The sequence below is a fragment of the Passer domesticus genome, chromosome 10, assembly GCF_036417665.1.
Source record: "Passer domesticus isolate bPasDom1 chromosome 10, bPasDom1.hap1, whole genome shotgun sequence".
Classification (NCBI taxonomy): domain Eukaryota; kingdom Metazoa; phylum Chordata; class Aves; order Passeriformes; family Passeridae; genus Passer; species Passer domesticus.
In genome coordinates this window covers 15,911,124-15,926,792 of record NC_087483.1, presented here as the reverse complement: position 1 = coordinate 15,926,792, position 15,669 = coordinate 15,911,124, and the positions used below count along the sequence as shown (strand labels likewise).

The 15,669-nt window shown below is 41.1% G+C and overlaps 1 long non-coding RNA gene across 1 annotated transcript; it reads left to right on the top strand.

Moving 5' to 3' along the window:
• Positions 1-1,148: 1,148 nt before the first annotated feature.
• LOC135308697 (uncharacterized) lies at positions 1,149-3,072 on the top strand. The gene is made up of 2 exons (XR_010369079.1): positions 1,149-1,696; positions 1,808-3,072. It is a non-coding gene; the product is annotated as an uncharacterized LOC135308697 (long non-coding RNA).
• Positions 3,073-15,669: the final 12,597 nt, after the last annotated feature.

The window sequence follows — 15,669 nt, the reverse complement described above, 5'->3', positions numbered from 1 at the left end:
TGCATATTTTGTCCTGTTGCAGGTATAGCTCTGAAGTAGGAAAAATTACATTGAAAATACAAGGCATCTAAACAGGGGATTCATAGAACTCAGTACTTAAAATAAGACATTGTGTTTTATTAGGAGCAAAAAATCATTCCTAAAGAACAAGCTTAGGTCATCAGTGTTGTGTCCCTCTGTGTAGTGTGAACATGGGACAGAGTGCCCAAAACGTGCAGAACTACCTACAAGCTACATGAAAATTGTGTGTCCTCAAATAAAGACAAAACTACCTGAAAGACTGAAACCCAGGAACAGTAATTTTAAATATTCATCTAGGAACATTTTTAAGTAATTTTGCTTTAAAACAGTGACATTCCTATTACAGTAGTTCCACACAGAGCCTCATACTTAGAAAAAAAATTTCCAGATCTTTACAACTCTGAATTCTACTAAAGGCCATGAGGAGGTCAGTTTTTGTGATGTTCTCTCTGGAGAATTTTTCCAGCCCTAGCGCTCTAGACATGTTTCTCTGTCTTTGCATAGTTTTCCTTCCCAGCCCCTCTCATTACAGGCAATAATACATCCACTGTTTCAATTTGAGGCTATTGTGTAATGTTCCACAAATCACATCTTGGAACCAGAGTGCTCAGCTTTCTTCTTATGCCTTTTTATTTATTTGTTTTCCGCCTTGCTTTGGGAATATCTCCCTCTGTCTGCAGTTGTAGTCTGTTCACCAATAGCTCTGGTACTTCTTGAAATAATTCTGATTTCTGTCTGCTTAATGTTTTCTCTGTCTGCACAATGTCAGCAATACCTGCATTTCTGAGTGCTGCCCCTCTTTGTAGGATCTGATTTCTCCCAAACCTCTGGGAAGCGCCAGGTACCAGCTGCTCCTGCAGGTGACCGTGCGTGCCGCTGTAAAACTGAACGTGTCACTAAAAGCACCTGCGCCCATCACCAAAGGAGAGAGAACATTCTTGCGCTTGGGCAACGAGCTGTGAGAATTCCCGACGCTGTTCCAGCCTGGGACACGAGCGGCTCCATCCATCGAGATTCCTGCCGGGAGCGACCCGCCAGAGGGCCCCCGCGGGCACGGCCCGAGCTCCCGGCCCGCCGGGAGCAGCCGGCCGGAGAGCAGCCCGCAAGGAAGGGGCCAGGGACTGCTGCAGCAGCAGGCAGCCTTCCCCGGCAGGGGAGCGCTTTGGAACACGCGGGAAGAGAAATGAACGGGTGAAAAGGCAAGCGGGTGTGCGCTGCACTTACAAACAAGAGGAAGGATGTAAGTGAGGAGGAATCAAAGCTCTGCTGAGGCGTCCCCAGCGTGTCTTTAGCAGAATGCAGCACGTGAGTCTGTAAAACAGAGTATCCAGCATGAGTGAGGCCGAAATGACCCACATATCACCTACATGTTATGAGATGTCAACCAAAATGAGGACAAGATGCTGTTCTTCATCTTCATCCCATACAATCCTTGAAAACTCCTGAATTTTCAAGGAACTAACTGAAAATTTTCTCTTAAGAGAACTGCAAGTTTTAAATAAGTCATATTCATTACTTGCCATCCAAACCTTTCCTTTTTAGTATATATGTGGAATCTAGGTATGTATTTTCTCATTGCTTCAGCCTAAAAAAATGCACCGAACAAATGCTCCAACATTAAAGCTACATTCATTCCAGGACTTGGCAAGACTCTATAAACCTCAAGTCAATAGCTGTAAGTGAACTGCGCATTTTTCTCACAGTACATTTAATTAAACTCCCAAAGGTTTTAGTTTGAAAAGACTTTTAAAAAATTTTATATTCTTCTGTTTCTTTCTTGATATAGATGGGAAGAGTTCTTTTATGGTCTGATGGGAATATCTACAAGAAAGCATCAGAAACCAAGCACCTTTCTTTCCCAGCTCAGTTACCAAATTTATTTCCTTCATTGGTGCTCAACCAGCTGCAAGGTCTGAGAAGTGTGTAATGCATTTTCAGCACAAAAAGTGTCATCTGTGTGGATTTAAAAGTTGTGTGTGTATAAAAATAATAAAGTTCAGTGATAATTTGAGGCAACCTAGACAGAGGAAACTAGACAAGGAAGAGTTCAGCAGCTCATCAAGCCTTTTCAATGATCCCACTAAGTAACTTTCCCAAGGCTCAGTCATGCTACCAGGAAAGAAGAAACAAGTCTACATGGCATGGTTTGGTACTCACCCCAGCTCTGCTTAGTCCCTGCACCAGGCAGACAATCAGTCAACAGTTACACAGATTTTTTTATGCACAGCACATTTTCCTTCCCCAGGGAACTCCCAGCAGAGGGGACTAAAGCTGCCCCGGCTCCTTCTTTACCTCTTCAGGAGCCAGGCTGCAGACAGGGCAAACAAGAGAACCCCTCCATGGGGTGTGACACAGGCACAAACTGCCTCAATGGGGAACTGTTCCAGCCAGAAGATTTCAAAACAATCACAAAAATCCACTACTTTCTTGAGGCTGTGTTTTCCCAAGGTCGTTGTGATCAGTGTTTTGCCTATTAGATTGAAATTTCTTGAGAAAGTATGTAACTTTCAAAGGGCCAAGTTAGCTGTTGTTGTTACAGTAACATACAGTGTCATTTTGTAAATAATGACAAAGTATTTTGGAATAATTTTTGTGTCAGTGAAAAGCAGCCAGAAGGCATGGAATTTGGCTCCTCTGGAAAAGTAGCAAACATTTATTTTATGTTCCACTTTCTCTGGGGGGAGCGGGAAGCTCATTTTGAAAAGGTCAAAATTTACAGGAGGAAAAGGAAGGCTTTAAATCCCTAAAATGCAACAGGTTTAACTCTGTCCCTTTTAATCATCTGGACTGTGTGATGATTATGATCTTGGCTGACACCAAATTAAGGAAAACTGAAACCAGATGGTGTAGCTGAAGATTTCTATACTGATCTTTTAAAGTAGCACTGACACACTGAAGAGAGGTGAAACACAATTATGTGAGGAAAGCACCAACAAACTGCAACCTGCAAGGGAGGAGTTTCAAAGCACTCAGGTCTTTGGTGGCTGCATGGTAACAGTGACTGGCAAACACAACATACTCTGAAAATAAATTCCTTTCTCCACTAAATTATCTTTGGGTTTTCGTTCCCATCTCTTCCCCTTTCCACCAGCAGGGGTCTCACAGACATTGAGACACAGTAAAATCTCACAAATATATGTTAGGTTGGGTTTCTTTTTCTAGTCAGAGTTAATGAAAAGTCTTCCATTGCAAGGCATCATAATGCTATTCCAGAGATATTCCTCTATCAATAGCAAGTTGGTCCTATTTAATGGAGTCTTGGAAAGTACACTGTCAAGTTAAATTTGTACCCACATTAAATTAAAAATAAAAATAAAAAGTTTAGCAACCCATAAAACTAGTAGGAATGTTTACACAATTTAAAAACATTCCAGTCAGGACTGCAGCTATTAAACAAATCAGCCTGTTCCAGAGTGTTTGAAGCCCAAGCACTGAAACACTATGTACTCAGGAGTATAAGTTGACATTAAACACTTCTTTGAAATGAGATGCTCTTTATTATCAACAAAAAATTCCAGTAAAAATAATCGGGGACAAAGCAATCTCCTGAGTGAATACTATAGTCAGGGGCTACAGGTTTGCAGGGTGAGATTCTAAGCAAGAGTGATGCTGGTTGTCATGTCACTCCAATTATGAGTTATAAATTTGCAGTTGCTCTTCTAAGGGCACTTTAGCCCTTCAGGATAAGGATCTGGTGAAGAGCCATGGCTCAGTGAAGTCAATAGCAAAAAATTTTTCAGTGCACATGAAGCAGCCCTACTTCTTTCATTTCAAAAACTTCCAGTACTCATACAGAAAGACTTTATTAAATTGCTTGCATAGTACAGCCAAACTATGTTCTAATAGGTGATAAATTCCTCTCCTTTTTTGGCAAAATCTCTTTAGAAGAACTTAGCAGCTCAGGACTGGCTTGAGTCCCTTTTCTGCTTGACACTTCTAAGTATTCCTAGCTGCAGGGCACCAAATCCCTCAGCACAGGCCTGATGGTGAGGCATTCTTTGAAAAGTGTCTCTCATGCAGTGTCCTTTTCATTCAAAAGAAGGAAGCACTAAGGTTTGCTTCCTAACGGTCATCCTACTGGTGCCTGAAAGTCAGTCCAGATACTTTTTAGGAGCTATTTTAAGGGAAAATATGATACCAGTTCTTTTAATGATACACTGTAAGAGAAGAATCCACCTCAGCTTCTCTTAATGTTGTTATTAGATTTATTAAATAGGTCCTTTAAAAGCTTGATTATCTGTGCTGCTACCTTAGTCAGCAACCAAGACTTAAGATACATCAGAAGGTCATGAAAGAGAACAAGAGGGTGTCATCTTTAGAGAGGCTTTCATCTATCCTAAACATAACCAGCACAGCAGAAATTTTCTTTATCACCTTTCCCAACACAGTGCCATTCAGAAGGAATGGAGAGAATTATGCTGGGTCTGTTTGTGTTACAAACTCACATCAATGCAGTTACCAGATTTAATGATTTACTTTCTGGATCTTCACAAGTAACTTCTCCAGAGGACAGGGCTCCCATCCAGCTGGGGCTCCTTGTCTTTCTGTCCCTGTATGTCCTATAAAACTGCCCCTCCTGCTCCACTGCACCACATATAGGGAGGACATCAGCAACAAAATTAAGGTGACCCATCATAATTTACAATTATAAGAGCCAGTGTATATAAAATAATAAGTATCATATATTGGTCTGATTAATGCAGACTTGTCATATTGATTTGTTTTCCTAAATGCTGTGTGGGGTGTGCACAGGGCTGAAGTACTTCCTACTGATCCCTGTGGGTACTGAAGAGTAGCTCCAGAGGACACAGCATTTGCAAAGTGGAACTGGAGACGTATGTGCAGACAACAGGAGTGCACTGAGTTCTATGACCATGGCAGTGGCTGCAAACACCATGAAATGACCACAGAAAATGTTCTCCTCATGGAAATTTCAGCTCAAATCTGAAACCAGATAGTCTGCACATGGTTGTCCATTAATTCTCTCAAGAGTTAAATTCCTTCCTGGTCAGAAACATCCTTGATGTCCTTAAAAAGAAGAGAAGAATATTTCCACCACTCCAGAGAAGATAAACCAAGACAGCAGCCCCAGTCACAAGCTACTGCAGGCTCAGTCACAAGTCTCAGGGCTGTGACTCGGCATACAAGCAAAAGGAACCAGCAGTCAAACTGAAGAGGACCAAAAAAGGAGCCTTTCCAAGTGACTCACTATAAAGGATAAAAAAGGAACTTGCATAGATAGCTAAGCTCTTCAGAGCACGAATGATCTCCTCTGTGTGCATCCCTGCTTTGGAATGCGAGCCAGCATCACAGCATGTGGGCAGAGGACTCTGGACAGCTTTCTCATGACATATCCCTGGCAATCCATCCATGTCTCAGCAGCTTCCTTGGTCATTATCCCACTGAAACAAGGCACAACGGGGAACACTGAACCATATTGCAGATAACAAGATCCAGACTGTATGCAAACTGCTCTTGTGACATAGAAATTCTAGGACCCAAGTCCACCAACAAAACGAGAAAGAGACTCCTTGTTTGGCAACCAGATCTTGCCTGGGTTTCAACATGGAGGACACAGATCAAACATGTTCCTGTGTTGTTTAAGACAAGAGTTGTGGAACAGTGCTAAAATTTGCTCAGTGTCCACATAAGAACCTTCATCATAGATATATTTAACACCAGATTAGCATTAGAGGGATTTTTCCCTACATAATTTTGCTCCTTAGGGGAGATACAGCCAAATGTGGTGAGTCCACTGCTCTTTAGCACTCCACACAGATTGTCTCAGATCTTCCTGCACTTCTGGTGAGCATAACAACCTCTACCTTTCTGACCTGGGATCTCCAGTCACACAGTCCACAGCCTTGCAGGCATTAATAGAGGCAAAGCAGCTGTCACAATTCCAGTTGCAATAGAGGCAAAGCAGTTGTTACAATTTCAGAGATCAGCTGGAGTCCCCACTCGAGCTTGCTCCATCTGCTGCAAAGATGCATTTGTTTCTGGGTAGCTCAAGTACACACCACACCTGTACATGTTCTGCAGTGTGAATTAAATCAAACAGACCTGTACAAGAGCTCATACTGGCTGGGTCTCAACTACTCAATACTCAAAGAATAATCCATTTAAAAAGCAGGGTTTTCGTTTTAACGTGCAACACAAATAAAATGTCAGCTAATGCTACTAAAAGACAAAAATGTGATTTGCATAACTTCAAAAATCTTAATCCCCTAAAAATCATAAAATACATGTCTGAAAACATCAGTTCTCACAAACCCCACATTTTTAAAAGCTATGAAAAGCACATACTTCATCAGAACAGTAATGGTATGTGCACACCATTTTATCAAAGCTCAACACTACATACTTTCTTTGATTTGGAACACCAGCAAACTCTTTCTCAAGAGGCAGAAATCAGCACTTTCTGAAAAATCATTGGTGAGAGGATATCATATCCCTAAAAGTAACTTGTTGAATCCACTGATCAGAGCCGAAGTTGTAAGTCAGCAGTAGTGGTCTTATGTCTGAACAATATGTTTAATCTGCATGAAGTTACAAGTCCTGCACTCGATCCCCTATGTTCGTTTTCTGTGAGGAACATAACAGGGACCACGCTGTCACTTCAGCAGGTAAATTGTTTGGTTTGGAATTACTGATCTACCTCAATTTTGTTCCAATTCAAAGTTGTTTTGGAATTTGTTTCAGCTTTCCTTTTTGACCCCCAAAAGAGCAAGATATTTTCTCTTTATACCTAGCTGCCAAGATCCAAATCTGTATTTTCTGTGTTTCCCTGGTAACAGCTGGTGATGTCATAAATTTACTAAATGGTAGAGGGAGATGCTATGCTCTGTGCAGCCATGAAAGTCTGGAAGAGAACAGCACACTGGCTCCCTGCCCAGCTCCAGCAGCATTTACCTCTCTGCCTTTCCAACTCTGTATCTGGATCAATTCAGAGTTCTCCAGAAGCCTTGATTCCCCTTGGCAATGCGAGTCAGAGAAATTATTTCTACTGTCTCAATCTTGAGTGCTTTGTGAGCTCAATTTGCTGAGAATTGTTTTCGAAGCAGGGTTTTGTATCTTAAATGACACTCTGAGTTTTAGTTTGTCACCAAGGTAGCTGTCAACTTACTCAGAGGTGGCAGTGAGCTCTTCTGCCACAGTGCCCTGCTGGGAACGGCCACCCCTGAGCTCCCATGAAGGGCCAAACCCATAGCAGAGGTTGGCAACTGGTTCCTGATCAGCCTGGGTCACTCTGCCCACTGCTGTGCCAGGATGCAGCTGGGAAATGGAGAACGAAGAGAGCAAGTATAACATTCTGGTGTCTTACCTGGAGAATGACTTCCAGAAAATGTGCTTATTCCCAGCAGAATCCCTAACACGTACAAATGTACTACTTCACTGCAAGTTTCATGCTATTTCACAAAGGAGTCACCTGAAAGCATTATAGCATGTGCATGAGAGAAAAAAAGCTTTCCCATCATTAAATACTAGGAGGTAAAAGCAACAATCACAGAATGAGATGCATAAAAATTCTGTTGTTTCTATGCTGCAGTCACCTCCTAGTGTGTACAGGCAATGAAACTGGCATTCCAGTCCTGAGATATGGCTTACAACTATACTGAAAAGAAATAGGACTGCATGTTATTCTCACAGATTAAGCAAAGCACTGTGGATTCTTATTCAGGGCATTTCTCTTTGAAGAAGAGGCCAAGGGAATAGAAAGGTTTGTTACAGAGCTATCAGTGTGATTTGAATCTGATTTGTCTAATGCTTTCAAAACAAGATCCTTCTAGACACAGTCCCCGGTCCTACTTCAACTGGAAACTTTCAAGAAGATAGGAGGTAAAGGAATCCTGTACATAAAAAATCAGAAGGCAGCTGGTTGCCCAGGACTGAGAGACAAAAGAGATTTTATATTTTTCAAGGCCCGTACTCCTTGTAAGCTAAAAACAAATTCCAAGAGCAGATACAGAATTCCTGCAGCAGTTTCACCAGCACTCAAAAGAGATAATGTGCCTCTCTAATTTCTACCTGATTTGGAGTTCTGAGGAGGACATACCTGTGCACTGCATTGCAGAGCCATATGGCTCAGGCACCACAACCAAAGCCAGCTCTGTACCTAGCTGTGTGACCTTTCAGTTAATCTTGTCATCCAGGGCTTTATTCCAGGAGTTCATTGTACGGATAATTGTCCCTGATGTTATTTTCAGAATCAATGCATTGCCCATCTCCACACAAAGCACAGGAATTTCACTGGTGATCCCATCTCAGCCAGAGCACAAGTTACAAGAAAAAGAAAGAGGTGTAGATGAGCAGAGATGAGCAGGAAAATAATGAGAGCTTTTCCTTCTCCATTTCATTGTTCGGTTCCAGTTTTAACACCTAACAGCAGAGTAGTGTTTCACAAACTCTTGTCACAGGGGACATCCCAGGAAAGATCAAAGAGCTGCATCTACTCAGAAATATTGTTCTTGTCTACACTGGGTGTTCCTTAAAGTTTGGTCTAAAGGATTTTGGAAAGGCTCTCCATCTGACAGCTGGTGTCTCTTCGTGACCTCTTCCTTCTCTTAAACTGACCAAATAAGGAGTTTACTTGGGATTTCTTCAGCACCAAAAATTATTAAAAGAAATTACTTTGAGAGAGAAGATCCCCATAATTTCTGGTTCTGTTTATATATCTTTAGCCTAGAGCTTAGTTCTTGCATGAACCATAAAGGAAACAAAACAAAACCTAAAGTCCCTAGACAAATAAGAGGAACTTAGAACACAGTGATGAGCTCTATAGCAGTCCATGGAAAAGACACCTAGGAGGAATACTACTACTAGAAAAGCAATCATCTTCACTACTGGCGCAGAGTGAGAGAAAAGAAAGCCCAAGGTTGAAATTTGTATCAAGCTTATTTTACTAATTTCTTTTATTAAATCATAAAATATTTAAAATCATTAAGAGGCCAAACTGGACAGCTGAGACCAATTATTACAGAAAATAGGACTCTTGGAGAGGAAACCTCTCCTGAATATTAGCAAGAAACATGGTGAGCTGCCCAGTTTCAGTCTCACTGGGGATATGGAAGCATTCTTAGTATTTTCATCATTTTCAGCAGTAATGGCTAATGGGCATCTGTTAACAGAAAGCAATTAAGTGATGCCTAAAGAGGCTACCTGGAACAGAGGCTAAACAGTGTTAAAGGAATAAAGTAGGTATTTATTAAAAGGCCTTTAAAGGACATTCCTGGGGCAGTACAAGAGCCCAGCCATGGCTCCACCCAAGACAGACCCAAGATGGACAACCAGTCATGAGTTTTCACACTTTTCTAAGTTTTGGTCCATTTACATATTGGAGTTAATTGTCCAATTACAGGTTCAGGTATGAAGTCTCATCCTCCCAGATTGCTCTCCTCAGTTGTTTGTATTTTTTGGGCCTGAAGCTGCAGTGGTGTCCTTGGTCTCGGGCTGGAAAAGGATTGTTTTGTCTGACTAAACTGTGAGGAGAACTTGCTAACACTTTATATGAAGGTCAGAGTTACACACTAATGCAGTACAGAATCTGGAAAATATGAAATCTAAAACTTAAGGCACCAAAGGATTTAATTCCTCCAAATGTTTTGTTAGCTTCTATAATAAACATCAAAGTATACCTGTGCCTTAGACCCAAGGGCCAAATAAATATAAAATTATTTATTATCTCTATGAAAGGATAAATTGCATCTGCTAATACAGTATTAAGAGCAATAAAGCATGAAGTGCATCACCACGTTAAGCTTAGAGCAAGCTAGTGTCATATTTTAACACCAAGTGCCTTTACAAAAGGTTAATGAAGTCAAGTTATGCTTTAGAAAATAATTATCAAGTTAATGTTTAACAGTGTGACACTGGTGATATTGGAATGCAAGAGCAAAGGGTCACATAACATTAAATAGCTGACTAAGACATGTTAGTTCTAGCATAAGATATGTGAGCAATGCATAAAATCTACAAGCATATATTCATATTTTATGTTTTTAAGGTGATACTGGCATGCCCCATGGTTTACAGGGAAGAAAAGCTGTTAGAAAAATAGATCTCTGCACCCAATTTAGCCTTCTTGCTTCCAAGCACAGGAGATTTTCATGATAAGACAGTGAAGAGTGTTATGCTTGAGAAGAAATGCAGAACACTTGCATGATTTTAGTATAAACTTAAACCCTGTGGCTTTACTTGTGCAAACTGCAAGAATTCCAGTGATAACTGCAACTGATGTCTTATGGCTTTTTAGGACACAAGCCTGTCCAGATATTAAAGTGTGCTGTCTTCACCTGTATGTAAAAGGTAACAGCTGGATTGATGGGGCTGGCTGTATCTTCCTTATCAGCTTCATTATTTGCAGAATGTGTAGGACACATATGTGTCCTCCAATGGCCACAGAATTTCCAACTGTATTTTTACCTTATTTTTTAATTGTTCTCAGTGAAAGATTTTAAAGCTTCATTGGTACTCAACAAAAATGACACCATTCCTCTGTCCCAAATACCAGTGAGAAGTGGATGGGAGTCCACTGAAAAATACCATCTTGCTGAATTTCTGAATTGGTCTCTTGAGGTTTCTGGAGCTGAGAGATGCTTCAGATCCTCTAATCCAAGGGATAAGTGCCAGATGTACTTAAGCTTTTCTCATTTTTGTGTTTTTCTTCAGTAAGCAGAACTTAACTCTTTGCTTTGCCAGCATAAACTGGCTTTTTTCATGCACTGTGCTTGGTATGAAGACTGACACCGCCATGACATATCCTGCCCTGCAGAAGAAGCTGTTCCATACAAAGAGGTCCCATTAACAGAGCCAAATGCTGGGATATGAGTGGAAATTTGTTCCTGAAGAGGCACCATTCCCATTGGGAGCCTCACATCATCACAAGATCTTTACTCAAAAGAGACTTTATCATCACCCTCTTATGGCTCTGTTTCCATTTTCACTCTCTCCATCTTTCATCTCTATCACAGATCACAACTCTTGGTACTGTGAGATCATTCTGTCATTACCCCCTTGTGATGGGCACCGTGTGCATTCAACATCTCCCCTGGCAGGGAACCCCAGCTCCTGCTACTGTGTAGATCAACAGCCAAGTTCACACAGGCAGGCAGGGTGAGGCTTTCCATCCCTCAGTGACCTACAAATGAAGGGCCTTTACTGTAAATCACATTCAAACTCTCTCTCACACTTAAAATGGCATTAGCCAGGGGCAACTCTAAATGCTCTGTAATGTTTTGACATCAAAGACTCACTACTACACTGCCAATCTGCTCTTGAGCACACACAGCAGCAGGACAAGTTCAAGCTCATGAGATAGTCACAAAAGGATTTTGAATAAGGACAGCACACTTTTCTTTCTATTGTGCTCCCAGCAGTGGTATCCACCTCCAGCAGAGAAGTTTTTAGAAGAATTGACAGCTGGATCTCTATATGAGTAAGCATATTTGTCACTTCTGTCCAGTATTGCATTTCAGCTTGATCACGCTGTCTAAACTCTGCTGAGATCTGAGATCACCACTGTAACCACCTCCCCACAAATGAAACTGAGCCAATTACATCAAATACCACAGCTGATTTCCTATATACCTGTCAGTGGAGGCCAGGCAGTTGCAGGTACCTCTGCTCCAGAGCAGTAGGTGCACACTGCAGATGTGCAGATTTGGAGTCACCAGCACCAGTGAAAAAATTCAACTGCTCTCAGCACTGCATTACACAAGCTAACCTTGAAGAACATCTGATACTTATAAAGAAGAGATTTGCCATGGAAATTTTTAAACAACCAAAAGTCAAAATAACAGTTAAACCTCAATAATTCCCATTTGTGTCTGGGAAAGTTAATTTTGTTAATTAGCAAATAGCAACTGAGTTACAATGGGAGCCTGTACTTTAGCACGTACTAATACATTATTTTTAAAAGGTCATATTGCATTTCCTATATCATCAGTATTTATAGCCACAAGAACATTAATCAACTATGAATTTGCCTTTATATGTAGATAAGCAGCTATGTGTGTCTGTGTATGTATGACATACACACCAACATATATACATTTCTTTAAAACTTGTCAAGCTCTGAAGCCTCAAAAGTGAAGCCAAACCACTCTTCTTGCACAAAGTAGAAGATACTAGCAGCTCTCTGCTGTAGGGTCATTCATGCTCCCAAAGAGACACTTGACAAACGTCAATAGGAAACTACCAATAGAGTAAAGCAGGACATTGTTCTGCTGGAGGAAAGAGTGACTTTCATCACTATTTGTCACTAACTTCCAGCCTTAAGTGTGCAAGGAGGAACCAATTCTCAATTAGTTCACTTTTAGGTGTTGGCATGCATTTTCCCCTGGATTGTTGCCCAGGATTCTTGTCCTTCTCTCATACCTGCCACCACAAATTGGGATTTAATCCACTCAAGAAAAAACAGAGAAAGAAACTTAGACCCTCCATTTGTTTTCCATAAAGAGTATTGGCAGTCACTCCTTACCCTTTTATGATGACAAAGCAATCTTGGAATTTAACTTGATCAGCTCCTTCATGTTCTTCAAAGAGTGACATTTGGCACAATTACCATAAGGAAGTTTAAAAAAGAACAGAAGCAGCAATAACAACCATACTCTGAACTTGCTCCTTTTGATTAGGAAAATGTCTTGTAGCTGTCAACAGCTAAGAATGTCTTGTAGCTTTAACACTTCTTTTAACTGGAGACCACAAAAGGCCACATACATCACAAAATTAATCTGACAAACACTTTTGGGAGTGAGGGGCTGAGCAGACTGCAGGCAGAACTAGCACAAATAATACCCTTGAGTGCAGCAGAGTGACTCTCAGGAGCCCACAGCAATATTATGAATACCTCTGTACTGAATGAGGTGCTGTCAAGATCCTAAGGCTGTTTTGAAGTAGAAAAGGTTTTCCAGAACAGGAATGTTATTAAGTTCTGTTTTCAGTTTTATCTTTAATATTATTAACGTGACTTCTCACAATGATCAAATGACATTGGGATAAAGCTCTAACATAAATAGAATATATAATATTAATTATTGACCCTTGCACAACAGCTTGCTTAACTTCTAGGTTGCTGTTAACTAGTACAGGAAGAGTTTATTTAAAATAAGTAACAAAACCTCTGAGCAACAATGTATTCAGGTAATGGGGTGGTGGGGGGAGTAGGAAAGTAAAAATTGCAAAGTGATGGGTTTGATCAGGTTGCCAGCAATACCTCATCCCTGAGGACATCTTACTTGACACATGTCTATTTTTAACAGCAGTCTGTATCTGACAGAGGTAGATTTCATCCTCACCTTTCACATACAATAAGCACAAGGCGAAAAAAAGTCAAGAAGAAGAAAAGCAGCTGATACATTTAGTGTTCTCTTTACCATAAGAAACTTATCTTATTAGAGCTTGACTGAATTGTCCAGGAAATGATGCAGGAGGGGAGTTTCCAGTCAGTTCTGCTGAGGAACTCAAGATTCTCAGGAGAGAGCTGATAAGCTGAAATGATGGGTTATGATAGGAGGCATTGCATATACAGACAGGAAGAACAAACCAGCTTCAGCTAAAGACATCCAAAACGTGTAAGCTTGAAAGTGCACTTAGAAACTATTAGCCTGGAAACATGCCTGCTTCAGCAGGAATGACTTGTCAGAGGCAAGCAGCCACTTTAGGACTTCTTAATCAGTATTTCACAACTGCTGTACTGTACTGCAGGCATTCCTCCTGGCAGTGTTACTCACTTGGCTGCCATACACCTGATTATCATGGCTGTTTCTGGGCCATATGACTTATTACTTCTGTGAGGCAGCAGCCTTGCAGCTGCATGACACATGGAGCCCACAGGTATATACTTTTAACATATGCTGCTTCTTGTCCTTTACACTGCTCCCATTAAGCCAAGACAAAAGGAGGAGCCTGGGACTGCTCTGTCCTCTTAGCAGTCAGTATGTCCAGGAGCAAGAGCTGAAAATCTCCCAGTGTTGCAAGCCTGACCTGAAGGATTAGGAACTGTAAGGATCACACACAAAGCTGCCATGTGTCTAACCAGACCTTCATGCCGAGTGTTCTTGCCTTGACTTTTCCTTGTAAAATACCTTTTTTTTTAACTTACTTTCTCCTTTCAAATAGAAAAGTGCTCCAGAGTACTCTGGTAAAACTCATTCTGAATAAATACTCAAAGACATTTTGAATTAGATCACTTTACCATTGAGCCTATGAGACTTACCAGAAGGTGAAGTACAGATGTAAAATTTACATGAGCTACTCCTGGTTTACACCCATTTAAGTGACAATTAAATCAAAGCAGCATTTTTACTACTGTCCAAGATCAAAGTCTGTGTCTTACCTGGCTAAAGAAGTTGACCCTTGGTCATTCATAGTCAGTTTTGAATCTGCAGTTCATCCAGGAGACTTGTATTCTGCTGGATACTGGAAATAAGCATTTGGCTGTGAAAAAAGTCCTTGCTATCTCTCCAGTGAATTGTATAGAACGCTTCTAGTGCCACTAATCTTAGCCTGAGGTTAAGCAATGATACAGATATCTGTCTAGGCGCAGAAATATGAAGTGGAAGCAGGTAGATAGTCACCCTTAGCTTCTCTCACTTACACATACACCATATATATATGTACCTGCACAACAGAACCTGCTGCATTCAAAACACAGATGGCACAGTGAGGCATAGTCATGGACTGAAACATTTAAAACAAACCATCCTTTTCTGGAACAGTGGGTCACAAAGCATTACTTTGTGCTGGGCATTAAATGGGACCTGAGCAACCTGACTTTCATGCTACAATGTGTTTCCAAACAGTTTGGGCTTATGGTGATTTTCCACTCATATCTACACATAGTCTGCACAGGGAAGGAAGCAATATATGGAAGGGGAAATTGCTCTCCTATCTCTTCAACTGTCTTCCCCACAAAGGTGCATGCTCTGACTCTCCATTTCATGATAACTTGCAGAGAGAGCAATATGCACAGGCTCAGCATTACTGAGGGACTCAGTCTTGGCAAAAGGGAAAGAAAAAAGAGGTTTTCATACCTTTTTTTTTTTTAGCAACTTCAGAAGTTCTGGGAACAAAAGATCCAGCCTGGCTATACAATTGTAAAACTAGATTGCAGTTTATGAAAGTCTGCTCTCATCAGGAGCTCAGAATCTCCTCTTGAAAGGCCAAAGTCCTCTAAGTGCTGGTGACAAGCAGCTCTTTTTCTTTTCCCAATGTCTTTTGGCAGTCTTTACTTTCTATTTGAACCTGGGAGTAATGCCAGGCTGTTTCTGAAATATTCAGACCTGTAGACCATTTGTCAAACCTCTAAAGCAGAGTATAGCAGAGTGCAGAGAACAGGATAAATTTAGCCCATGCTGAGTCTCACAGCTGGATTCTGTGTGATATCCACTGCATTTCATTTAAATCTAACTCAGGAACCTCTGTGTTCCACCATGACAGAGGCTGCTTCCCAGAGACACACTGCCTCTTTAAAGGGGAGTCCTGTGCTCCTGGTGAAAAATCATAAAGCAGGAACCATAGAAGCCCTTTGTGTACACTTTAGCCCAAGTCCCTTCTGGATTAATCTTAGCTGAAATGGTGAAAGGGGTCTTTCCATGGTGGTGTTTGGAAGGCTGACACCACGTGTGTCAGGGCACTGTGAATGACAGA